This window comes from Micromys minutus, assembly GCF_963924665.1.
Source record: "Micromys minutus genome assembly, chromosome: 4".
Classification (NCBI taxonomy): Eukaryota; Metazoa; Chordata; class Mammalia; order Rodentia; family Muridae; genus Micromys; species Micromys minutus.
Window position 1 is genome coordinate 33,068,800 of NC_137973.1, and position 27,563 is coordinate 33,096,362.

A 27,563-nucleotide genomic window follows, 5' to 3' on the forward strand; every position below is an offset into this window, starting at 1 on the left:
CCCACTTTCCTTCCTAATTCATTTACTTCCCTATGACTGCAAGAGAGAGAGAGAGGAATAAAATAAAAATCCAGACAGTAACTGGCAAAACTATTCCCTATAAGCACACAAAAAGCTCTTAAAATGGATTTGAATTAGTGCTGTGAGGAGTATCACAGCCATTTTGGGATAGTGTTTTTGGAATGACAGCAAAGCACCCTCCCTGAAATTGCTGCAATACTAGGAACCAGCATGCCCAAGGGTGCATATGATGGGTGTCCTTCTGCATGGACAAACGGGTCTCATTGGTCAGAAGGGAGGCTGGTCCACAGTTGACTCTGGGCTGACCTGCCTTTATGAACACAAAATTTCAGTAATCCCTAGGAATTCACGTAGGCAAGCCAGTCCATAAATCTGTAGGAATCCATGCTGGGTGCCAAGAACCAATGCTCTCCTCAAGGTTAGCTGTCATCTTTACTCAGGGATTTGAGGATTAACCTCAGAATTGTGAAAAGTGAGGAATGGGGTCTGGTTAATTCTATAAAAGTCCCATGAGCTGTCATAACTGCTCAAATACTGTGGCAAATCATAATCTAACAGCCTCTAAAGAGTGTGGGAACACACAGGCAGCAGAAATCTTGGTCTTCAGAAAGCTCTGTGCATGAGCCTAGCTCCTAAGAAGTAGTCTAGACACAAGACAATGACGGAAATGCTAGCATTCCGTTGCTGTGACAAGAAAATACCTGAGAAAACCAACTTGAAATGCGGAAAGATTTGATTTTGTTCATGGCTTTGTTCTATGGTCACTTGGTCTGGTTGCTGTGGGCCTGTCACAAGGCAGAACATCATGTCAAGAGCATGTGACAAAGAAAAGCTGCTTAGCTCGTGCTGGCTGGAGAGGTCTTGTTTTTCACCACAAAGCTTATTCTTTTCTATGATTTTGATATGAAGTAGCTCATCAAAGGCTCGTGGGTTAAATGAGCTTGCTCCTAGCTGGTAGATTTAATTAGTATCTGAGAGATAGTTAAATTGTGAAGGGCAAATCCCTGGATTTTTGACAGGGATATGGGGAAGTAGGGATTAGCTGGAAGTAGGTCCTTGGAGGGATATCTTTGTAAATCTTGTCCCTTGTCCCCACCCTCTGCTTCAGGCCACCACAAGTGAGCAATCTGCTTCTGTATCACTTTCTGCCATGTTGGAGACCCGCCACTTACTATAGCTCAGAGTCAACGATCCAGACAGTCACACACCAAAACCTGTGACGGGGAGGTGTCGTAAACGATTTCTTTCCAGTATTTGTCACAATGATTTAATAAACAACAAAACCCAACGGACTAACATACTATGAATCCATATATGGGCTGATTAATTTGTGAGATCAAAGCCCTCATGATCCACAGCCCAAAGGCCCCATTTCAGAACACTAGGGCCCAAGGCTCCAACACATGAGTTTTTGTGGATATGATATTTTAAAAGGATCTATTTATTTTATGTATGTGAGTACACCGTAGTTATCAGACACACCAGAAGAGGGTATCAGATCCCATTAAAGATGGTTGTGAGCCACCATGTGGTTGCTGGGAATTTAATTCAGGACCTCTGGAAGAGCAGTCAGTGCTCTTAACCTCTAAGCCACCTCTCCAGCCCTGTGGATATGATTTAATCATAACAGGTGCATGCTGATAATTCATTCAGAAACATCAATGTGCACTTAGACATTGAATTAATATGTACAAAGGACTTTAAGAAAAGAGCTTGAGGTCCCTCCCAGAAGCCAGGTGAAGTGTAGATGAATATCAGTGTGACCTCAACTTAGATTTCTTATGATTCAGAAAGCATAAGTGATCAAAGAGAAACATTGATTAATCCGGTTTTATGTTTCCATATTATGGTATGTATGTGTGCTGGTGTGTGTGTGTTCATGTGTATACAGGTATGTGTGAGTAGGTTCAGACACACACATATACACATAGATGCAGAGACCAGAAGTCAGCTCGGGGTGACTTCCTTCAGGAGCTGTGCACCTCGACTGTTGTTATTGTCTTGTTGTGTTTCTGAGACAGTGTCCCATTGTGTAGCCTTGTCTGGCCTGGAGCTCACTGTGCAGACCAGGCTGGGCTTAACCCTGCATTTGTGTCTCAGGCTCTCTCACTGGGATCTGGAGCTCGACGGTTTGGTTGACCATGTCTCAGGAATTCCTCTGTCTCTGCCTCTCCCCTACCCCCAGCCAACATGGATGCTGAGGACCAAATTTACAATCTTACATTTGCATGGCAGGCATTTTAACGACTAAGATATTGCCACCAAATGTAACATTTTGCTTTTAAACCATACCATTGAACATCTGAAAGCTATGCAGAAGAATGGGAGTTAGGTGAGCCACTAACCCATCATGCTGTGTCCAGTCCTCAGCTTTAATGAGACCAGAATGGCTTATTTTATTCTTACTCTGCACATCTCCATCTCATTTTTAAAAAATAATTGCAAATATTTTTAAAACCAGAATACAAGACACTTAGCCCTTGCAGTGCTTCAAACCTCCCCCAATAAAGCGAGCGATCAGCCAATCAATCATTTTCTCTGTCCTGAAACTCATCATGGCTACTGGCATAAATTCCTTGAAAGAAGATCTTCAGATTTATTTATTTTTTTAAACTTTTTGTTGATTGTTTGTTTCATGCCATGCGTCCCAGTCCCACTCCTGTCCCTGTCCCTTCATATTCACCTTCTGCCCTTACAAAAGAACAAAAGTTAACAAAACAAAGCATAGAAAATATCTCGTCTTGGAAGCTGTAGTGTGTCACAGTGTGTTCTACAGTATACTTTTTTGTCCACACATCTTTACTTGCAAACGTTTGCTGCAATGAGTCATGGGTCTGGTTCAAGGCCTCTGGCTTCTGCTACACCATCACCACTGGATCCTCACTGGGACTTCTCTTGGTTATCCTATTATTGCCCCGTGTCATGGAGATCCTGCAGCTTTGGATTTGCAGGACCAGGCCCTTCATATGCTCCAGCAATTCCTATATGAGGTAGATTTGGGGGTAAACCAACTCAAAGTCCTGGATCTGGGCCTGGGTGGTAGATGAGCCAGCTTTTCCACACCTGCAAAACCAGGACGCTCTTCAGCACTGCTCTCGCTAGCTCACACACTACTGCAGCTGCAGGGAGCAGGATCAACTCTCCAGTTCTTCTGCCTTTGGGGCAGCTCACCTGCACCCATACCCATAGAGTCAGCTGTACTGTGCTGCCAAGTTGAGGGGCAGGGCCAGCTCTCCTGACAGCTGCAGTCAGTGAGGGGCAGGGCCAGCTCTCCTGGCAGCTGCAGTCAGTGAGGGGCAGGGCCAGCTCTCCTGACAGCTGCAGTCAGTGAGGAGCAGGGCCAGCTCTCCTGGCAGCTGCAGTCAGTGAGGGGCAGGGCCAGCTCTCCTGACAGCTGCAGTCAGTGAGGGGCAGGGCCAGCTCTCCTGACAGCTGCAGTCAGTGAGGGGCAGGGCCAGCTCTGTACACCTCTTGAACACCTACATGGTTCCAGGTGGCTGCCTGGAAGTCTGCATGGCCTTTAGTGCTAATAGGAGCTTCAGGCACTGTGGACCCTGACATGATCTTCAACATGATCTTCCCAGCTCAGGCTGGAACTTTACCATGGCTTCAGGTGTCAGGGCAGGCTACTCACATCAGGCTGTTCCTCCCCACCCCTCACATCTCCAGTTCCACTTGTCCATAATGCTGAAATTGTTCTGTTTCTCTTTCTCTCCCATATATGCACCACATACTTGCACGTTGTAGCAGCTTCCACTGTGGGCAGTCCATGCAGCTGGCAGGACTTGAACTGGCCTGTACTCGCCAGCACTGTGTGTTGTGGTGACAGGCAGGCCTCTGTGTGCCCTCTGTCTGCCTAAACTTTGTGGCACAGAGGCAGGCAGGCTTCTAGGTCTTTTGTTTGTTTTAAATGATTTGTGTCTGTGCACATGTAGCTGCTGATACTTGCAAAATCCAGAAGAGGGTGTCAGATCCTCTGGAGCAAGGGTGAAAGGCATTTGTCAGCAGCCTGATTTGGGTGTTGGGAGGCAGACTTGAGTCCTCTGCAAGAGCAGTATGCTCTCTCAACTACCAAGGCATCTTCCCAACACCCCCACAAGACTCTCTTATTTGTTATTGACGATTTCCAGTGAGATGACTCCCGTCCTTAGGAGCCTTTCCGGTGCCACTAGCCTTTTGCTTCTATGCTTCTAGAGAACATGGCCTCTGCCCAAGTCTCATTGCCATTTTAACTATTTGTTAACTCAATGTACGCTTGTCTTCCAGACTTCAGTTCTTTACACAATGAAACCTTTAACACTTCAAGGTCTAGTTCAGTATGGATAAGTGAAGTGATTTGACGCAGGGCAGTTAGGACTTTAACATTCAAATTCATTTCTTTCAACCAAGTATGAGCCAAACAGAGTAGGTCTGATGACCTTTGTCCATGGGGACGAGCTGATAACCCTAGAATGAACAGCTCACTCTTTTGTTCAACTTGTATCAGGATCACGTAGTTCCGAATGTTAGGGTCAGATTCTGAGGTCAATGGACTGCTACAAAAAAAAAAAAAAAAAAAAAAGAAGAAGAAGAAAAAGTGAAAATAAAAAATATAAGGATGTGCACTGTAGTGACGGCTGTGTGTCCAGCTGGAGGGCAAACCAGGCTGTTTGCAGGTTTGCAGTCAGAGGACAGACAAATATAGGTGTGTAAACAGGCTTCAAAAGTAGAGTTTATGACCAAGATCAATATCCTGTCCTGCAGCCCAAGGGCCCCATGAAGGCAGCTGGAAATGTAGATTTAGGGACAAAGTTCAGACCAAAGGGAATCCGCAGGGAGAAGCCTATTCCTGTGAGTGCTTTAGAATTAGAGCCTCTTTAGAATCTGAAATACATCATGATAGAATAGCAAATAGCCTACTGTCTGATTGCTCTGTGCCAATATTTTTAAATATTACATTGCATTTATTTGTTTTGTAAGTGTATTCATGCATATGCACATGTGGAGGCCAGAAGTCAGTGTCAGAGATCATCTTCAATCACCTTATTTTCTGATGCAGGGTCTCCACTGAGCCTCGAACTTGCCCATTTGGCTAGAGGGCCTAGCCAAAAAGCTGTAGCAATCTTCCTGCTTCTGTACTGTCCTCTGTACTGGGACTACTGTACCAAAGCCATGCCTGGGATCTGAACTCAGGTCTTAACGTTTGAGTAGCAAGTACTCTATCAATCCATCTCCCTATCTGTTAGATCCCAAACTCCAGACCTCCAAGTACCGCTGAAACCTACAAAGTTTATATTCAGCATTCCTCAGGAACCCGTGGAACTGGTCTCTGCGTGCCAGGAAGAGCCGCTTCCCTCATCTTCCCCTACCTCTGACAAATGGAGCATCTGGCTCCCTATTAGCACATACTCACATGTTAGCTCCCAAGCAGTTCTGGCTTGCACATCTCTCTCCCTGTGGCTTCCTGCTCTCTTTGCGCCAGGCAGGGCTCTCCCCTGCCTTTTTGCTACCTCCCATGTCCCTGAGAGGCAGCCATGGCAGCTTTGGACTCCTTCAAATGCCTCTGGCTATTCTCTACCACCGAGAGATAGTCCTGTAGAAATTTCATATTTACAGTTAACCTTCTTCCTACCCATAGAATCTTCTGGTTTGTTGGTTTCACTGTATGCTCGCACACAGTATCCTGAGTTTAGAATTAAAGTGTCTAATTGCTCTAGAATTGGGTGACCCAGAAAGGTGTGATACAGACATAACACACATTTTCATTAAGGTGTACATTTGTAGGGTTAGGTGGGGGTCCTGTGTCCACTCAGCCACAGGGCACAGCCACTGGGGAGGCAGGGTGATAGAAGTTGAACCACGCTCACCCCACTGGTGGATGTCGGGCTGTAGGGAAGCTGCAGGACCACTCTGGGGGTGGAGAAGGCCAGTCTGAGGTCCCAAGAACAGCTGGAGCTGGCTGAGGGTCTGGGGGTCTGAAAGGAGGCCCAGGTGGTCTGGTTCTCAGGCTCTCGGGCACCCAGGTGACACTGGGTGTCTCAGAGGAGCTAAGAACTGAGTAGGGCCTGCAGGCTGGATCTAGGGGGCCAAGGGGGAAAGGAAGGGAGCTCCAGGTGGTCCCTCGGAGAGTCCTTGGTTTGACAGGTTGATACTTGGGCTTGGTGGTGTCCATGGCTTAGAGCTCAGAGAGATCCTGTACAGGAGAGTAGACAGAGGCTCTCTACGTGAAGGCCTTCTCCATGGCTCCCCATGGCACATCCCGATGAAAAGAGGCAGCCCATGGTTTTAAGGCATTTATTGTCATGCCAGAAAGTAGATGAGTAAAACCGTACCCCACTTCTCAGGGTGGACCTGAGATTAAATACCTTTTGCAGGGAGGAGTGTCTGGGAAGGAAAGGTTATTGGCTAGGCCTCCAGGCCTTTAGGTACCACATTAAAAATGGAGATCTGTCTTGAGCCTACATGATCCATGGTCATGTCCTCTACCTGTGGAGAAGCCTGGGGCATTGCCCTTCTGTGACTGACAGCCACAAGTCTATGGATGGCTGTGACTAGTGACAGGGGCCTGGCTCCCTGGGAGTCCAGCAAAATGCCTCCCATCCCTTCAGGGTCACCAGGGTTTCTAACCTTAGCTCAGTCAGGAACTAGGCTGCTTTTCACAGTCCCATATACATTAAATTAGAACTGAATTCACACACACCTATGAGTAGGTGTGACAGTAATAAAAGGTATTAACATATATATGATAGCTATGTGTAATGGTGCACATTTTTTATCCCACCACTAAGGAGACAAGAAAATCTCTATGAATTTGATACCTGTCTGATCTACACTGCAAGTTCCAAGCAAGCCAGAGCAACCTGTATAAGACCCTGTCTCAAAAAGCAAAAGCAAAGCAAAACAATGATTAAATAAATAAATAGCAAGTAAACGTCCCAAGAGGAATTTCTTAAGTGAACAAGGAGGGAAAATTAGAGAAATAATTTCTCTCTCAGTCAAATGTATTGTGGATACAAGATGTCCACTCTGTGCTCTGCTACCCAAAGAATGTAAAATTAACTTTTACTCTCCTGTTCTAACTGCTGTCTGGAGGCTCACTTCCTCAGTTGGTTAACATAGGCCTGGTTCTGGAAGCTTCCAGCCTCCACACAGTCTTATCTAGGCCTAGACTGTTGCAGCCTCTGATACTTGCTTTTGAATAAGCTCACCCTTCCTAGTTCTTTCTGAACTCTGGCTGGCTGGTTCAACTCAGCTGTTCTGGCTCAAACTCCTCTCCAAGCTGACTGATTCAACCTGGCTTCTCTCTAGGCCTCTCCAGAATTGCTCTGCTTGGCTTCAAACTAACTCTGGCAATTTGTTCTAATGTTATGGCTCCTTCTCATACTCTGGTCATTCTGTCTCCTCTGTATCTCTCAAACCTGTCTGTGAAACTGTTCCTATAAAACTGCCTCCTTCCTTCCTTTCTCCTTTCCTTCCTTCCTTCCTTTCTTCCTTCCTTCCTACCTTTCTTCCTCCCCATCCCTTCCTCCACCCCCCCTCTCAGTCTCTCATCTCATGAACGTTGAGTATATCCTATTACATCAAATATTTCTCTGATTTGTTGCTTTATCTGCCCCTCAATTAGACATCATTTTCAAACATGGGTGCTTCCTTCTACAAACTAACTTTACCTTCATTGTGTGGGATTAAAGTGTGTACTAAGAGCATGTCTGTATTCCAGTCTGTGCTAAGGCTAAGCAAAATACAACTAGAAATGGCTTTTACCTGTAAATAACAAAGTCTCGGAGTTCACGGTATTATTAAATATCTGACAACAGAAGAAATATAAGGAGACCTAACAGAATTCTAGAGAGAAAAAGGAAGTGTTTTGTTTTAGAACTTGAACATCTCCTAAGGCCTATGTTTTGGAGGCTAGTCCCTCAGAGTGAACCAACTAGGAGAGGTCTTCTTGTCACTGCATTTGGCATTGGCTCAAAGGGAATTCTAGGATCTTTGGATTGTTTTTATTATTAAAAATGTTTATTTTTTATTTGTATGTTTTTTCTGCATGCATGTATGTGAATCACATGTGTGCAGTAACTGCAAATCTCCCAGAACTGGGGTAATAGAGTGTGGTGGGCTGCCATGTAGGCACCAGGAGTCATACTCTGGTTCTTTACAAGAGCAAGAGTACTTAACTGCTGAGCCATCAGACATTAGTTTCTTGACTATTGTTTTTCTTCTGAACCACACAAAGAGTGGCTTTGTTCTCCAAACACTCACATCTCAAAATGCCAAGGCATAAAGTGAGACCTCAGACTGTGAATTGGAATACACCCCCTTTCCTTTATAAGTTTTTTATTTTAGAAGTTTGTTATAGTGATAGAAAACTGATTAGTCAAGAATTTTGGCCTTTGGCTGGGATGCATTTTAGTAGTGGAGTTTTCTTGGAAAGCCTGGGGCTCCAGGGCTGAGTACACAATAAACAAAGTCACATGAGGATCATAGCTAGAATAGAACTGAAGATGGGCTGAGGAGATGACTCAACAGCTCAAATGGCTTAGCTCTTGCTGAGGATCTAGGCTCAGTTCCCAGCACCCTCAGAGCAGCTCACTCACAATAGTCTGTGACTCCAAGTCCAAGGGACCTGATTTCTTCTGACTTCTACAAGCAGGCACACAGACAAAAACAAATAAAAATAAATCTAAAAAACAACAACAACAACAAAAATAATTGAAGAAACTTATTTTTTCTTTAAAAGATTTTGTGTGTGTGTGTGTGTGTGTGTGTGTGTGTGATCTGAGTGCAGGTGCCCATGGAGGCTAGATGGGGGTGCTGTGTCTCCTGGAGCTAAAGTTACAGGTGGCTGAAAATCACCATACTCAGGTTTACTGGAAGAGTTAAACTACATGTTCCTAATTTGTGAGCTATGTTGAGGATGGCCCTGGTGCTAGTTTTTTTATGCTAATTCTGCTTCCCTACTAGATCAGATAAGATGAGGGAAGACTCCCTAAAGATCAAGATTCCAGAGAATCAAACAAAAAAGTTATGTTGATACTAAAATTTTGTTTTGAGATTTATATATTACAAAATGTACAGCTTGGTGAGTCTCATCGTCAGACATGCTGAACTGACCTGCTTGAACTCCTGATCTCAGGGACTTTCAGCTGGATCCAGTCAGTACACAGACACCGGAGACTACTACAATTGTTGGTGTGGCCTTCTTAAGGCCAAACAACTCCTCCATTTTCCCAACCCTTTTCCCCCTCAAAGATATCTCAACACCCATATTCAGCTGGAAGTGGTTATGAAAAATCATCACCCCGGTTCCCTGGTTTGGTTATTCTAGGTTGTCTTTCTCGGGAATATAGAAATAGTCATGATTTGAACAGGGAGGAAATAGCCAGAATTGATTGTGCAACCATAATCTCATTTGGTAAAAATCTTTACAATAGTTACTAAATTAAAATCCTAATTTCTTACTTTGGTACAAAATTTATTTTGAGACAGAATCAAGGTTTTCATTGGTATAAATTTCTTCTGTTGATACAAAAAGTTTAAAAAGTACAAGGCTTTGACCCATTTCTATAAATGTCATTACAAACTGATTTGAGATGTTTACGATCTTGAGTTAAAAGCCAGATAGCAAATTTATGACTTTGAGTTTACTGTTTGGGTGTTTTCAAGATATTTTAACTAGAAATAGCTCACAGTCATTAATAGATGACAGTCCAGATTACTTTACATAAATAAATAGTTTTCAAAAACTTCAGAAATCCACAGAATTTGAGATTTAATGTTATTTATTCACTTGTTGAGACATATCTGCTCATAACAGTTCCCCATTTGTGAATTTGAAGAAGCAACTGAGTATCTACCTCCAGGTGAGGTTGTTCATTGTGGCTAGGTGGCCGCTGGGAAGAATTTGTATTTTTCCTACAGACCTGTACTGTTCTTGAGAGGACACAAGTTACAGGTTAGGACAGCATAGTTCTGCTGAGACAGAACTAAGTCCTTAATAATTCCTGTTTTTCAAGGTCTGTCAGATGATCCTAGGCCAGAAGGTGAAGACTGAAGCTCCAACTTTCTGCAGTACTGAGGCTGTATAGGTAGGCAGCTATCTCTGTCTCAGTTGTAGAAGCTGTGTTAGGCTTTCTATATTTTTGTTCTCAGATTTCTGATGCAGTTGAAAGTTATAGTCTCATAGCTAATCAAGACTATTTATCATTGGGAGAATATATTAAGAGGATAGTTTTCAGGTAGCATGCAAGCTAACCAGGATATAACATAGGAATTTTAAGCCTTCCTTAAGTTAGGATAGATAACAGAGTGTTCTATTTAATTGACAAAGATAATGGACTGGGTATTAGGTGCATTTTGTATTTTATAAATTACAAAATGGTAATAGTTGTGCTCAATGTATATCTGAAAAAAGAACCTTTTAATTGGACAGTAAGGGGGAAGTGTTGTGTATTGCCCTGGTGCTGTTTGTATTTTGATGCTGATTCTGCATCCCCAAGAGGAGCTGCCTGAGACAAGGAGTGAATTACATACTCGTGTGACTTCTTATGAACCTTTCTTTAATGGATAAAGATTTCTAGGAACCAATAACTGAGTAAGAAGTAGGCAGGACTTCTGGGTTGGAGAGAAAAAGAGAAGAGGCAGGAAAAGGTGACTTACTTGCTTTTGGACAGGAGACAATGTGGAGGCCAAAATGTAGGTAGCAGAATCCCCCTGTTTAGGTGGTGGATTCATTGGGATCTGCGAACAGAGAATTTAGTTTAGAATGGCTTACAAATTAGGATGTTAGTTGCTGAGCCCAACAATTGTGCTACCTGTCGATTCTGAACTAAGATTGTGTAGTATTTTTCCTTCACACGGCAACTCCACTAAGTTCCAGAGAAAGGTACAATGGTGGGGCACCCCAGCCAGTCATGGGAATTTGGAAGCATGGGGCTGGTGTGGTAGCGACTCGCCAAGGGAACTTATCAAGTTGGTGGAGAGATTTTGGAATCCCGGGTCAGAGAGTCTGCCAAGGTGAAAACAGGCCAGTCAGCCTACTGGTGTCTGGCCTGTGGTAGCATGGGATTGCCCTTTTTTATTGTTTTATGATACAGAGATATCTCTCCCAATCTTGAGAAAAATATTTCTAAGGAAACAGAAGATGACCCTGTTTCAAAAGAGAAAAAAGGTAGAAAGAAAAAGGGGTGGTACAATGAGCTAGCTTGAGAAAACCACACAGAGAAAAAGATGCAAACCTGATTGTTTCAATTCGTAGACAGAAGACAGTAAGTTCAGAGTACAAGCTGTAAGTTCACACACACACACACACACACACACACACACACACACACACACACACGTGTGGTATTTATGTTTCTGTGGAAGAGAATAGAAGAGATAAGGGAAAAAGAACGAGGGAGGTAAAGTGTAAGAGAATATAAACTAAGTTTGAATCTGCTCACTGAAAAGGCACAGATGATCCCACAAAGGCTGAGGAATTCTGGCTTATACAGGCTGACAGAAATCACAGATGACTTAAATACCTAGACCCCAGGGGCCATTTCTGAGAGAAGAAACAGTCCAATGATAAAAATTCAAACAATTGAAGCAGGAGATGGAACAGAGAGCTTAGAGGAGACAGTATGGCTAAAAATACTAATAGTGACAGTCGTTAAACTTAAAGCACCGAGGCTATTGGCTGCCAAGCTGGGGCAGTATCCTGAGCACCAGGAAAACAATGATATCAGACTTGTTCAAACCTCAACAGCATTAAAAACCCTAATGACATGAGAAGTGCAAAGGGAGAGGAAGTGTGTTCCTCATGTTGTTGTAAGGTGGTAATAGGATGTTATGTAAGCGGCTGAAACATGTCATCTACATAGTACATGTGATTGTGGTTCTTTTTTGAAAGATTTGTTTTAATGTACTTATTTATGAGTGTCTGTGTGTCTGTACATGTGCTTGCAGGTGCCTTTGGGAACCAGAAGAGGGTGTTAGAGCCCCTGGAGCCGCCCAACAAGGGTGGTGGAAACTGAACTCTGGTCCTCAGGAAGAACAGCAAATTAGGAGCCACTGAGCCATCTCTCTGGCTGCCAGCTGTTGTTCTTAAGATTAGCTTTGACTTTTTTAACTTTAAAAGTAAGTTTATTTGTATTGAAGTGTAATCTCACAACATATATGTAGCTCTCAGAGGGCAATTCGGAGTCAGTTCTCTTTTTGTATCATGTGGGTCCCAGGAATCAAATTTAGGCCTCAGAGAATGTGGCTTGACCACAAGCACCTCTACTTGATGAGCCATCTTGCTGGTCCAAGATGGTAAATATTACTTCAGATTTGAGTACTTACTATTACAGAGGACATTTACTTAAAGATGAGATTCCTGTAGTTTTGCTATACAGGCTTATTTTCTATTTAAAAATTAAATTTAATGCTTTTATTTTTCAAATGCCAAATCTCTTATAACCCCATGGCTGTAAAATTATTCCTGTCACCCACCATCTGCATGCATATATAGAGATCTTTTAAGTCACATTTTCAAAGCCAGGTGTTGGTAATGTATGCCTGCAATTTCAACCCTTGCAAAGCTGGGAGGAATATCTCCACTTCAAAGGCAGTCCTGGCAATGTGAGACTTTATCTTAAACAAAAAAGCCACCCCCCCCCAAAAAAAAACCCAACAACAACTAAAGAAAGGAACCTGTGCTCACCGTTATTAACAATTTTATTTTGGCAGCGGTAGGACTGATGCAACCTTTCAAAGGTTACTTTCTTTACATTTGATTTGATTTGATGTTATTTTTGAGACAGTGCACTGTTCAGCACTCTCTTCCGGCCTTGGATTCAGTGTGTAACACATGATAGCCTTGAGCTCACCATAATCCCCAGTTTCAGTTTCCCAAGCATGAAACCACTGACCATCCCTGATTTATAACAAAACATTTTAAAAATGTAGTTCTTGCTTCTACAAAGCAATGAATCTAACATTTTAGTTTTAAATGGTTGCATTCAAAACTATTTTTTAAAAAGATTTATTTATTTTATGTATATTAGTACACTGTAGTTATCTTCAGACACACCAGAAGAGGGCATCAGAACCCATTACAGATGGTTGTGAGCCATCATGTGGCAGCTGGGAATTGAACTCAGGACCTCTGGAAGGGCAGCCAGTGTTCTTTACCACTGAGCCATCTCTCCAGCCTCTCAAACCAGTTTTCTATCTATGGGAAATGATTGTGGTTTCCCAGTTGTATAAGAAAAATCATCTGTGTGAAATGTATGAAAATACTGAGAAGGCTGGTCTGACTCCATGACAGGCTTCAAACTGGCAATTAAGGAGACTAGGCCTAAATCTCTGTTTCTAAGAACTGGCCAATTCCAGGTTAGTCCAGGCCTCAGAAGCTGGCCTGAGGCAAGGACAGTGGGTCAGCAGCAGTTTCCAGACTTCTGCTGCTTCCTCAACCAACAGTTTCCAGCCCCTACACTCTGGTAATGGACTGTGCATAGAGATGGACTCAACAGATTAGCATAGAGGAATTCCCTAATGTGCTTTAAATCAGGCCTGCAAGCTCTCTTGATTGTCTCTCTATTCTGGTAATGGGAGACCCCAGCCTGCTGGACATCTGTAGAATAAAACACTCATTGCATTTACATACTATTTGAGTTCAGGGCATCATTCTTTGGCAATTATGGACCCTCACAATACCAAAACAGGACTATATCTTCTATGTGTACACCAAGAAAACCGATGTAATAAATAGAAATAAACTCACTTCTAAAAACGTCATCAAACATCATTTTGACTTAACAAAGAATATGGGTTTGCAAAGGGGGCCTGAAATGTCTGGCCATGGTCCAGATTCTTCAGGAGTTCAACGGGGACTTTGGCTCAAGTACCACTTAACTCTACTTCATCCAACCCACTGTGGAGCCTTCATCCCTGGAGAGCCTGCAGCCACACTCTGCTCCAGGACACCTATGAAGGAGGCTCCATCTACTTGGTATACACCACTGAAGAAAACACACTTCTGAATTTTGTCTCACCTGGTAAGACTTTTACACAAAGGCCCAGTTGCAAAACTTGAGAGTCTGGAGTCTGCCCCCCTCTTCCTCCTTTCTTTCATTTCCTTTGCACCAATTTCTTTTAAAACTAGTCCATCTGGAAAGACGGATAACGTGCTTGCTAGCGTCTGGTGCACCCTTTTGTAAAAAGAAATTGCCTTGCCCAGTCCAGCTCCTTTCTCTTTGCTTGCAGTTTCCTTTGTACAACACTGAGATGGTCCTTTTTTGTTTTGAACAATGCAGTTGGACAAGAAAAGGGGGGGGGGCATGAATCTTGCTGTCAAACATATTTCCAATCCCAGATCTGCTGACTAATCGTGGTGTGTCTTTGAACAATTTGCCCAATCTCTCTGAGGCATTTTCCCATTTGCAAAATAGAAACAAACCAACAAAGGACCATCCTTGTCCTTAAAGGTCATTGAATAAATTTAATGAAATTGTGGACAGGTATTTAAACTGGGATCACATCGACGACCTGTGTCCCTAAGCAACTAGAGCCATGCCTGTTCAACAAAGAACAGATTTCCATGGCTGCTGTAATTATATTGTCATTGGGTATAATCCCCGGTTTAACAGAAAACTTTGCAGCTTGGTTAAAATTCCTGAGGGTCTCAGTGTTTCAGGACACAGGTGGGTCAGTTGTATCTGAAACTACAGAGCAATGACATTGGCTACTCACCAGAAAACATGAGGTGAGCAAAATAGAAATAAATAAATGGGGGGGAGACTGTTTTAAAACATCATTGACTAATTTGATGAAATAATTGTGGACAGGTATTAAGTCAACTTGTGTCTGACTCTGCAAAACCCAGGGAAGCAGCCCGGGGGGGGGGCTGTGCTTCTGGGAACCTTTGAACTAGGAGTGTGAGGGGCTGCACCTGCAGCCTTTATCTGACATTCCTTCCTGTGTAGCTTGGGCAACCCCAGAAGGCCTTCAGAAGGCCTTCCCACACCGGAGGCAGAACCACAGTGAGCTGAGAGTCACACAGAAGGTTCAGAGCCGCCGCTGGGCTGAGCAATAGCTGTGCTGGGTGTTGAGACTAAGTTGAAAAGAGTTGGGAAGATCAGTCTTAAGAGGGGTGGATGCAAAGTGGTTTGCAAGATTATTCAGCGCAGGGTAATGGAACTTCATCAGGAGATTTTAGACTTTCAATGCGATGAAGACGGAGCAGGAAAATAGAGTTAATGAGGGGGACTCATGGGGCACCCCTAGCTGAGGAGCTACAGGAGTTAAATAGTTGCTGGGAAAGGGGCTCGTTTTTCTTCTCGCTGCTAAGGCAGAAGTCTGCTCTGCAGTAGGGAGTCTCACAGCTGTGCTTACACAGCAATCCTAACTAAATGCAGTGCATCACAATCCTAACTAAATGCAGTGCATCACAATCCTAACTAAATGCAGTGTGTCATGTCAGTAGAACTTGTGAGTGTGGATAAAAGGGATAAATGGGGTGCATGTATGGGAAAATAAATATGATATATATATATGAAATTGTCGAATAATATATTTATTAAAACATATTTTATTAAAAAAAATTTGTACATAAAAACATCAGACACCAAAATTAAGTAGACCCAAAGTCTCAATTAATCTCTATACAGTTAGAAAAGCCATTCTGAAACTGTGGAGCTTGGCATTGGATTTTATATTTTCAATACCAAATATATTTTTATGTCCTCATCCAACACACACACACACAAATCCATAACAAAGGTAAAATGGGGGGGAATAATCTTTGTATTTTTTTTCAAGATTTGAGTGCCCATTACCTGCCTTCAGTACTTCCTCCTCATCATATATTAAATAATAAAATCTAAATTTTTTGTTTTGTTTTTGGCCTGCCCGTGGTGGTATGTAACACTTTGATCCTAGCACTTGGTAGGCAAAAGCAAGTGGATCTCAGTGTGTTTGAGACCAAGCTGGTCTGAATAGGCATTTCAGGCAGCCACGGTTTGCACACTGAAACCTTGTCTCAAAGAAGAGGAGGAAGAGGAGGACAAGGAGGTGGAAGAAGAAAGGAAAGACAAACTAGGAAGTTATTTGATTCCCAACTTCATCACTGGAATGTCTTCAAAGACAAATCCTCATTGTGCGACCTGAGTACCAGCCTGGGCTGCCAAAGTGTGCCTGTGGCTCACACTGGGAATAATGAGAGTTCACTGCTGGGTGCCAGGGAAGGCTCCATTCAGCTAAGGTGCCACCACCCAAGATGGCAGAAGAACTGTCCCCACCATTCCTCCAGGGACTAAACCCTTGAACGTTGATTGGACTATGGGCTGAACTGTTAGTTGAATCAAATATCAGGACACCAGGGTTGTGGGGTTCCCTTCCAAACTGTGTGCAGCTGCAGGAAGCCCAGGAAGCAAGCCCAGGAAAGTGCTGAGTACTGCAGCTATATTCTTACAGTGGGGGTGGGGGGTGGAAGTGGTGGGGGTGGTGGGGGGTGGAAGTGGCTGGGGTGGTGGGAGGTGGTGGGGATGAGGGTGGTGGGGGTGGAGGTGGTGGTTGTGGGTGGTGTTGTGGGGAGGATGAGGGTGGTGGGGTGAGAGTTGGGAGGCTTCCCCTCACAGCACCTGGAAGGATTGCCTGAATCCCTAAGTGATGTTCTTGAGAAGAAAAACCTTTATATTCCCAAACAGAACTTTGAAGTGAGCCCAGAGCAACATGCTGAGAACCTTGCCTGACACGGAAGCAGCCAGGTTCTGCCAGATCAGGCTTCCCAGAAACCACTTTGTAGAGAGACATTAATGGACACACCTGTGCTCACTGGACATTCGGGAGCCTATCCTAATTGTCCTCGTTTGGTTCCCACAGGCACTAAGTGCACATGATTCGTAGACTTACAGATGGGCAACAGACTCACATGCATAAAATAATAAATCGAAAAAAGTTAACAAAACCCCACAACCATCCCACAGAGGAGCTGTGTCAGGAAATTCCTTGCCCTGGACTTGAATTTGATTCTCAGAGTCCACATTTTAAAAGAAGTCTGTTTGCAATCCCAGCTCTGGGCAAATGGGTACAGGACGTTCCCTGGGACTCACTGGACATCCAGCTTAGACTGCTTTGGCCTGGTTCCAAGAGTGGGTGGCAGCTTGGTTTTTTTGAGGGGGGCAGGGAATCACATGAAGAACGACACCTGGGATTGTCCTCTGGCCTCCACTCCATCATACATGTGAACATGCACACACATGCACCCCACATGAGAAGGTTTTACAAAAGGTGTAGTTGTTCTGTATTGCTACATTAAAAAAAAAAAAAAAAAAAAACCCAAACCTGCTTGCTACATGTTATCTTACAGTTTGTTATCTCAAAGTTTCTGTGGGTCAAGAGGCACATACTTAGCTGGGGGCCCATAGGCTACAAATGCAGTGTCAGCAGGTCTGGGTTGTCAGCATCAATTTGTTGCCAGAATTCATTTCCTTATGGTTGCAGAACTGAGGTCCCTGGCTGTTTCTAGAGACCCATCCTGGTTCCTAGAAGCCACCTGCTGTGTGACTTTCACAGGCATGGAGAGAGCCCTTATTTGGAACTTCCCACATGGCCATTACATGTCTAGTTACTGTTGCTATAATATACCCTCAATATATATAAATAGAGGGGGGAGAGAGAGAGAGAGAGAGAGAGAGAGAGAGAGAGAGAGAGAGAGAGAGAGAGAGAGAGAGAGAGAGAGCTTATGAAGGAAAAAAAAGGAAGGGGTCACCTCTTCTCTGAGTGCAGGACACCCCAGGGCACTGGAACAATAAACCTCTTGCTTTTGCATCATTCTCGAGTTTCATTTGGGGGTCGCCCAGCAGCTAAGGCTCACTTTGAGTCTTATAGCACCTCAAGTAGGGCAATCTGTTTCTTTGCAGCCAACAGGAGAAACTCCTTGTAGTCTGCAGCACAAAACATATCCATAGGACTGACTACCATTCACCACTTCAGCTACATCTTCTGCCTAGAACTAAGCCCCAAGTTCCAACCACACCGGGATTGATTGAAGGGCAGGAGTCATTGGAGATTGCCCTTAAGGTGTGTCCTCCACACTTTAAAACACTCTACCATGTATGTTGTGTGTGTGTGTGTGTGTGCGCGCGCGTGCGAGCGCACGCAAGAGTGCAGGATTCTGGGGTAACGAGAGGACTACATTGGTCTGCATTTTCTCTGGACCGGATATGAAACAAAGCTTCAAATGGGGCAGTTCTATTTGAGATGTGTTTCTCAGAGTGGCAGGGAGAGGGAAATGGAGTGGTGGGAAGTGACTGCTAGTAAATAGTTAGTTACAAATTGTGGGCAATTTGAGTTTAAGACCCTCAAGGCTCTCCTAATATACACAGTTGAGGACCCTCACAGTAACACATGAAGAGTGAGGAGCTCAGGGATTTATACACTAACAGCAAGCATGAAAAATAAGGAGGCTTGGGGCCGGAGAGACAGCTCAGCAGTTGAGAGCACTGACTGCTCTTCCAGAGGACCTGGGTTCAATTCCCAGCAACCACATGGTGGCTCACAGTGGTCTATAACTTCAGGTCCAAGGGATCTGGTACCCCGTTTTGGCTTTGGGGATGCGGCACTGCAAGCATGTGGTACACAGACATACATGTAGGCAAATTATGCTCCCCCCATATATATAGCAAGAGATGAGACGGTAATTTCCCATGAAGGGAATTTGGGAAGGGCATGGAAGTCTAATAAAATTTCTTTAACTTTTTAATGAGGTGGGTAGGATACAAACAAAGTCACACATATATCCCAAATCTTGGAACAACATCTTCATGCTAAGTTTGCACTCTAGTTTGCAGCCAGAGGAGAGAGAGTAAAGACTTATTAACTGAAATGTAGTTCGAGGAACTCTTAGGCAGTTACACCTGTGCTTCGGATGAAAGCACACAATCCAGAGAAACAACGGGCCCAGACCCAGAGTCTGAGGCCTTGGCAGTTAAGGTAAGAGTTCAGTTAATAAGTATAGAATACTGTCCATGATTGATCCTCTGGGTACATGACTTACAGGATGAATGGCAAGTTCTGGTATGCCCCAGCAGAAGCTGACTCTCTTAAGAAGTTAGAGTGGCCATATACAGGAGCTTACACTGAAGGAATTAGAATGGTACAGCATCAGTAGAAAGAGTAAGATGTCAGGACTTTCCCTTTGGGGAGCTCAGGAGAACTGGTCCATGTTGTAAGACTAAAGCACATAGGAACACAACTAGGAGACAGCTCAGTGCTTCTTATACTGCAAGATACAAACACTGCATCCTGTGCCTCCTGTGCCTCGAGGAACGAAAGTTGCTCTTATGGGTTTGTTTCTCAGGACTCAGTGTCTGACCAGGAAGGCAAGGCTGACAACCAAGGCTGAGAGCAGGTGGGAGGATTCTGTAAAGGAGCACCTGGTGGGGTGGCAGAACCTTAGGGAACAATAGGGACTTAGATGATTGTGGAAGTGTGTGTGGGGGTGAGGGTGGGAGGGGAGGTGTGGAGTGGGGGATGGCGCAGTGCTCTTACTTTTTCTGGTCCACTCTCCTGTCTTCCTCCTCAGTACTGAGGAAGGAGCCAAAGAAGTGGTCATGACTGAGAACTCGCTGTGGTTCTGGAGAGCTCTTGCTTTCCTTCCTATGCTAACAGGCTGTCTCCTGATTGGTCTTTATCATCACTTTATTTGCCTACACCCAGAGAAGCAGGGCTCCCTTAGGTCTTTATAAACCAGCAATTGTCAACCTTGTGGATAAGAGTCCTCTGGGTGTTCGAATGACTCTTTCAGAGGGGTTGTTTAATTAAGATCATCCGAAGACTCAGAGATTTACATTATGATTCATAACATTAGCAAAGTTACAGTTGCGAAATAGGAACAAAAACAATTCTATGGATGGTGGTCAGCACACCACGGGGAACTGTATTAAAGGGCCGCAGCATTAGGAAGGTTGAGAACCACTTTATAGTATAAACCCTGAACACATCCTCTGCATCTGGTTGGATAAAGGCCTCTAAGGCTTTTCTTGGACAGGAAAAACTGCCTCTGCCCTTCGGGCCTGCAAGAGGTCCAACCCCAGAGAGAGGCACTGGGTCCTGCCCCCTTTTCTTAGATAGGCTGCTCCCACATAAGACAGAAATTCATTTCTGCTTCCGGACATTGCCATTCCTGTCTGCAAGATCAGCTAGAGGCCCACTGTCCCCAGCAGAGGACTCCTTCCTGCCTCAGGGCAGAGCTACAGTCCCTGCTCTAACACAGGTGGTTGGCAACCTGCTGTCCCAGACTTGGTCTCTGTGTTAGGAACACATATTCTTGGTGTTGCACAAAGAAACACAGGAGCAAGGTGAGAGTAAGTTAGCAAAACAGTTTCTTTTTTGTAAAAAGAGGACACCATGACCCTCGCGAGCCAGCAAGCACAGCAGGGCAGGGAGCCTAGTTAGTTTTTGTTCTAACACAGACGTCTGCTGTGTCTTTCCTCCCCTTGGCTTGTGGCTAACCACAGTCTTTAAAGATTGGCTAGTTTTAAAAGAATCATTGGAAAGGGAAGGGACCAGCCACTCCAGGCCATCATGTTTTTAGAATACAACGGGGCCTTCTTGTAAATAAGTTCTACCAGGTGAGGAAGATTAAAAGATTTTCATAAAAGATTTACAAGGCAGGGGAGTAGAATATTGGCCCTTTACCTTTGATAGGGGAGGAAAAATATTCCTCATATTCAGAAGACTACCCTTGATTGCCATCCTGAGGCCCATCAAGGATTTAGAGCTATGACATTGATAATAACATCTCTTGGTTGGCATCTGGCTGGCACCAGGAGTTTGGGCCTTCTCAGCAATCAGCAAGTAGAATTTCCTAAACCTAAAAATCTACTGCACAGCTGAGGATACAGTCATCTAGTGAAGGGGAGGCTACCCATGGGAATGCGCTGATGGAAGATGAAAATCTAAAATATACAAAATAAACAAACAAACCAAACAACAACAACAACAAACCCCCCTCAAAAATAGAGTCAAAAAGCAAACGATTCACTTAAAAATTGGGCTTGGAATCTAAGCAGAGAGTTAGAAATAAAAGGAAGAAATAAATATGCCTAAGAAATACCTCAAAAAATGTTCTCTGGTAAATAGGGAAATGCAAATCAAATAAGTTTGACATTTCATTTCACCCGAAAAGAATGGGAAAGATCAGCCAACAAGACAAGAAACGCTGGAGGTGTTGGGGAGAAAAAGGACTCCCCATTGACTGTTGGTGGGACTGCAAACTAGTACAGCCAATCTGGAAATCAGTGTGGAGCACCCTTAAAGGGCTAAAAGTAAATCTGCCTTGTGACTCTGCTATACCACTCCTAGGCATTTACCAGAGGATAGGACATCCACCCCACAGATACCTACTCAGACAAGTTCATTGCTGCTTGTAGCTGTTTGTATTTGAATTCTAATTAGGTCCCCCCAAACTGCCTGAGAGGGTCTAGCCTTGGGAACCTGTTCCCAGTTAATTGTGATTGGTAAATAAAGAGGGCAGCAGTCAATAGATGAGGAGAAGGGAAAGAGGCCAGGGTTTAGGTTTCCTGGGCTGGGGTTTGGGGGGGAGGCGCGACACAGAGAGACAGAGACAGAGAGGAGAGAAGCCATGCTGGGGAGGAGTGCAGCAGGCAGAGCCGCCTTGTAAAGGGGCTGGGAGAGCACGGCCCAGAGGGCTGCTCACCTGGCTCAGGAGCAGCCATGATGGAACAGGGAAATTAGTAGATAGTAACTTGGAATTATCAGCAAGAGGTAGGCTCTAGCTGCTGGAGGCTCAGCAGCTGCCCAGCTACTGAGCTGCACAAGGCATAGTAAATATAAAGGCTATGTGTGTGTGTTTCATTTGGAAACATTAACCATTGAGGCAGGAAACAGCCCCGCACCAGGATTTATTAGATTTATTACAGTATTAATTCTACAGCTGCTCTATTCACAATAGCTAGGAAATGGAGAAATGGTCTTTCAGTTTGGGAAGAACTCCCCAAATGGTTATCTAATGCCAAACGGTCAGTACTGAAATCATGTGCATACAAATACAACTATATGGACTGAGCAGGCTCTATTTATGTATTTAGAAATATATACATACATGTATATGCATATCAACAATAAAAAAATAGATGTCAGGGTGCAGAGATGGCTCAACAGTTAAGAGCATTTGTTGTTCATGCAGAGGACATAGGTTCGATCTCAAGAACCCATATAGTAGCTCACAACCATCCATAATTCAAGTTCCAAGGGATCTCACTCCCCCTTCTGAGCACCCCAGGAAGACAAAACACTCACATGTAAAATAAAAGCTATAAAACAGACACAGAGGTCATGACTTTGAGAGAGAGCAAATGAGGCATATGTGGGAAGGGTCAGGGAAAGGAAAGGTAAAGGGGGAAGGAATAACATTATGTTTTAATTTCAAAAATTAATTTTCATTATATATATTATACATAATCTACAAAATAATGTCTATTATTTTATAAAAAATATGTTTTAGAAAGTGGACCAACGGTTCTCTCTTCAGTGTTGGCCCACTTCATCCTTGGATTAGTGGCAAAGCAACAACCTGTCACTAGCTCCCTCCCTAAAGGGTCCATGCTTCCTACACATCCTAAACCATTCCTACCCTGTCTTTCTAGTCTGTATGAAATTCAATTTACTACCAAAGGAGCTGCTAAAGCTTCTTTGATAACAATCTCCTTCATGTATCCTGCCCGAGAATCTCGAAGCCGTCTACTCGTTACTGTTTACGTAAATCCAGAAATGAAAATGAATGGAATATCTGCGGCTGAAAAGCACCGGGAAAGGAAACTGTGATGCTAGCATTAATCACAGGCACACCATTTGTCAAAGACTTACCAGTTCTCGGGTGAGCCGTCGAGAGACTGAGAGTAGATCATTGACAGTTATGATGAAGTGGTCTGGCACATGGTCTGCCTCAAGTTGTACATCTCTGGCATTGTCGCCTGCATGTCTGCCATGGCCTCAGTATCAACAGCAAGCCACTCAGGGAGGCAGAATGGTATTCGGGGTCCCAAGCCTGGGTATGAAACAGCAGGGGCTGGGATGGATGCTGCGGTTCCCAATCTACTGTGTACCTAAGATTCACTGGGTACCACTGGGAGTTGGGATCCGGGTTGTGGATTGGGGTTTCCCTTCTGGCTGTCTACATGCCAGGCAGGAAGGGGAAGGCAAAACCTAGGGGCAGAATCTGGTTTGGTTCCCAGCGAGTGCCGAGAATAAGGAGCTGGAAGAGATTTAGGTGTCGCTCTTTATGGCAAAGGCCTCCCCCATCAGCAGTCTGGAGATGGTCCTTGCTTGTCCAAACTGCTTTATTTGACTGCAGATGTAAATGTAGATACCTTACTCAAGGTGAACCAGGGACTGAAATACTTTTTTCGAAAAGCAACACCCAGGAACGGAAGCTCATTGGCTAAACACTCAGGGCCTATGTACATACCTCTTAGCATGGAGAACTCCAGGTTTTTATGCTATGTGACCAACTGTCATGGCTTTCTCGGTGGGGTTTCATGGTTACATGTTCTAGGACAGGTAGTTTGGCAGGAAGCTGGCTCCATTCCCGTCATTCTCAATTCTGAGATTTCCTGGAGTCTGAACCCGCTCAACCTTATCAGTTCTTCTGTCTGGTGGTACAGACCACTTGCCCCACATGGCAACTGGGAGGAAGTTAGGACTAGACAGGAAGTTGTAGGCTGATTGGAAGGAAGGAGCTACGGTGAGCACCATTGCTTGCATTAGGCTATTTTAACTCCCTGTAGGTAGTTGGGAGTGTACCAGAATAGATGGCCCAGGCTGTGAAAAGCCCTGACTTTGTTTCTGTTTCTAGTAATTCTTACTAGCATGGTATTTTACAATAACATTTTACAGGATTGTACCACAGTATTTTCTGTTGTTTATTTCAGTGAAACCGTCCTTGGCTTTCCTGGTCATCAGAAGGTGGTTTGGTTTGAAGTAGTCAGGCTACTTTTGCAGAGCACCTTCCTGTGCTTCCTCGGTGTTCAGAAACTTGCTAGTGTTCCCTGTAGTTCCCTGGCTCTGTTCCATTCCCCAAGAAAGGAAGATGGTTTTTGGCCTCCCCCTCCTCGTATCTGCTTTGTCCTCATTCATCTCCGTGTAGGTTTTTCTCTCAGCACTTGGTACTCAGTGTACAGCCAGGCCTGGAAAGGGGCCATGGCTCTTCCCACAGCCAGCTCCCACTTGCAAGAGTCCTTTACAGCTCTTCCTTCCCAATTATATGTTCCTGTTGATACCTGCAACTGACTCTGATGAGGGTGTTTATACCCTGAAACCAGTGAATGCCGCCAATCAGGTTGTTAAAGTATAAACAGTACCTGGGTGATTGTGCTGTCCCAGCCCCAGGGCGTGGCGCTTACCCTTCCCAGCACTGGTGGTCAGCACAGCTCCCAGGTTCAGCTATTGACCCTGTGACAACCTGCCAGCTCTCCCAAGGTTCTGGCAGACGGTTTAGGGGTTTTTCTATGCCTCATCCAAACCCTCCTGTCCTCTGTTTTCTTACTCTCAGAAGCCAACATGACTGTTCTATCTGCTGTGTGACCTCGCCCTCTTGCATTTGGGAATCAAAGGGAAAAGCCAGGACTTCGTTTTATTACCAGTCTTCTTGAGCTTTTGATTTTCCTTTAATCATTTTTTTATGTGGGGACCGGGGATTCAAAAACTGCCACTACTGCGTCTCAAGAAGCTGTTGACTAGGCGGTGTATAAGGTTCCTCCTGCCATGCATGCAAACCATAGCAAACCCTTTGTGGAACAGTGAATAGAACCAGAGACGGCCATGGCCATGGCTGAGGTCTCCTGCTGTTAGAGGGAAGGTCTTCTGCTAACCTCTATGGGAAGTGCTTTACTTGGCCGCTAGCTACTGGGGTCCCACGGGCTTCTTACAACCTATTGAACCTTTGCCTGCATTCTATACTCCAATGTTCCCCTACTTTTCTGGTCACTGTTTAACTTATTGGATAGGAAAGCAATAATAATAAAAATGTAAAAACTGGTGTAAAACCTTGACCTTAAAGAGGGGGAAAAGCTACTATTCTGTAGCTACCTCTGAAGTAAAGAAGGCTCCAGAACTCACAGCCTCAGAACACATCTCAAAATTCATGTCAGTTCCGCAGGACTGGATTAAACAAAAAAAGAGTAGAGGTGTCTTGAATGGTTATTATTTTGGAGACTATCATTTTGTAAAGGAATACAAACTACAGTTAAATTAAAAATAACTGCATTAGTCAGGGCTTTCTAGGAAAACAAGGAATCGGGCACGCATGTAGGCATGTGTGTGCATGTATGAGATTTGTCCTAAGGTATTAGTTTACATGGTTACAGACATTGATAAGTGCCCAGTCGGTGAGTGGGAAGCTGAGGATTCAGGAGAGCCAGAGTAAAGCTCTAGTCCAAACCCCTGAGAGCCAGGAGGCCAATGACATGGTCTGGTCCAGAGGCTGGCAGGCTGGACACCCAGCGATTGCTGACTGTTTAGTATGAGGCCAGAATAAATGCTGATGCTCCAACCGTCCCCCAGGCAGGAGGCACCCCATCTTTCTTACTTACAGAAGCCTCATTGTTTCGGCTTATTTGGGCTTTTAACTGATTAGACAAGGTCCACCCTCTTTAGCATTATTTAGTCAATCGACTTAAGTGTTAAACTAAACGGGAAATACTCTCACAGAAATAACCAGAACGTCTTACCAAACATCTGGGTGCTCAGTCGCCCCACCAAGCTTATTCCTAAAATTAAACATTGTAACTAGTAACATTGATTGAATACTCCTCAAGTATTTATTACTCTTAAATGATCTTATCTAAGCCAGTTGTGCCAGCCGCCATTAGAGTAAATGGCCCCACCTACAGTGATGGCTTCTAGAAGTCAAGGGAATTTTCTGCAAGTGTCCAGAACGGTATCACACACCCATTGATCTCAGCGCTTGGAAAGCTGAGGCAGGAGGGTTATGAGTTTGAAACCAACAGAAGCTACATACTTTGTCCTCAAACAAGCAAACGGTTCATCTAATTTAACCATCAAATTTTATAAGTTAGGGAGGTGAAGGAAATCGGCTGAAATGACATAGAGAGTGAATAGCAGAAATGCAGATCCATGACTTCTCCAGTCCTTCCCTCTATGTTTCTCCTTTCCTTTCTCCATTTCTTCTTTTCCATCCTCTGTCTTGTTTTTTTTTTTTTTTTTTTTCTCCCATCTAGGATCCTGCCTGAAGAAACTAGAAACTGGCAGCTGTGTTTGCTTGTTTGTTTGTTTTGTTTTTGGGGGTTTTTGTTTTGTTTTTGTTTATTTGTTTTTGTTTTCCTTTTTTGCAGATGGGAGTAGCTCTTCATGTGGACATCAGAACAACAGGCATGGGGACTGTATGAGGGAGAAATGGAGGTTTCCAATGTGCAAGGAGGGAGGAGTGTCTCTAATAAGTCTCAGGCTAGCTCTGCAGCAGGACAGGTTGTGGGCGGAGCTTGCCCTGTTGGAGAGCCACTATGTGAATGTGGGAAAAGATGGAGTTAGACTAGGGGCCTGTGGGGAAGGTGGTTTCGACTTGAGTTGATCTGTTCTAGATGTCAGGGGACAAGGGGTTGGGATGGATATTCTGGAAGGGTGAGGAGAACTGTGGGACATGGGTGGCCTTGAATAGATGAGGGAAAACACAGACAGGTGAGGGAAAGGTGACATTTAGATAGGACAGGAAAACCTCTCCTCAGAGGAGTGGATGTCCGGGAGGTCACACATTCTCTACCTGCTCTTGGTGCCTTGAGCATCAGGTTTCGCTGGTATCTCCTCTCAACGTCAAAATTCTATTAAACTATACAGATGCACAGGAAGGCATTGATCATGAAGGGCTGAGTCATGATGTCCTCTGCTTACTATTTGTATCTTCTTTTTAAATTTGTATTCCCTTTGTCTCTGTCTTCCTCTTTCTCTCTCTCCTTCTTCCCTCCCCTCTGTGTGTGTGTGTGTGTGTGTGTGCACACGTGCACACAATCGCTTGCACTAAAGTACAGGTTTGGTGGTCAGAGGACAACTGGTAGGAAACTGTTCTCTTCTTCCACCGAGCATGCGTGTCATGGCCTGGAACTCAGGTCTTGAAGCTTGCTGGCAGGCACCTTTACTCTAAGCCGTACCTCATCGACCCTTTATTTCTATTTTTCTGAGACAAGTGTCGTCCTTAAGAGAAGGACAATTAAGGAAAACTCCCTTTGGGAACACATTGATATTTTCTGGCCAGAGTCTTTATTAAGTCAGGTATTTACTAATAGTTTGCAGACACTAGAATTTTCACAGGAGTGAGAGTCCAAAGTCCTGGACCAGCACTGACCAGAAAGTACATGTGAGCAAGGCCTGCGTATTCTGTCCAAAGGCTTACATGTTGACTTTTCCTCTAGATCTGTCACTGTAACCAAACACAGCCTGATTTCAAAGAGAGGGGAACCAGCTGTATTCCATAGACAAACATTTTCTACACAGTCTCATGTTGCCTTGATTCAACTCATTTCCAGATACTATTGTCTCGGTGTTGTTGAATTCTCTCATGG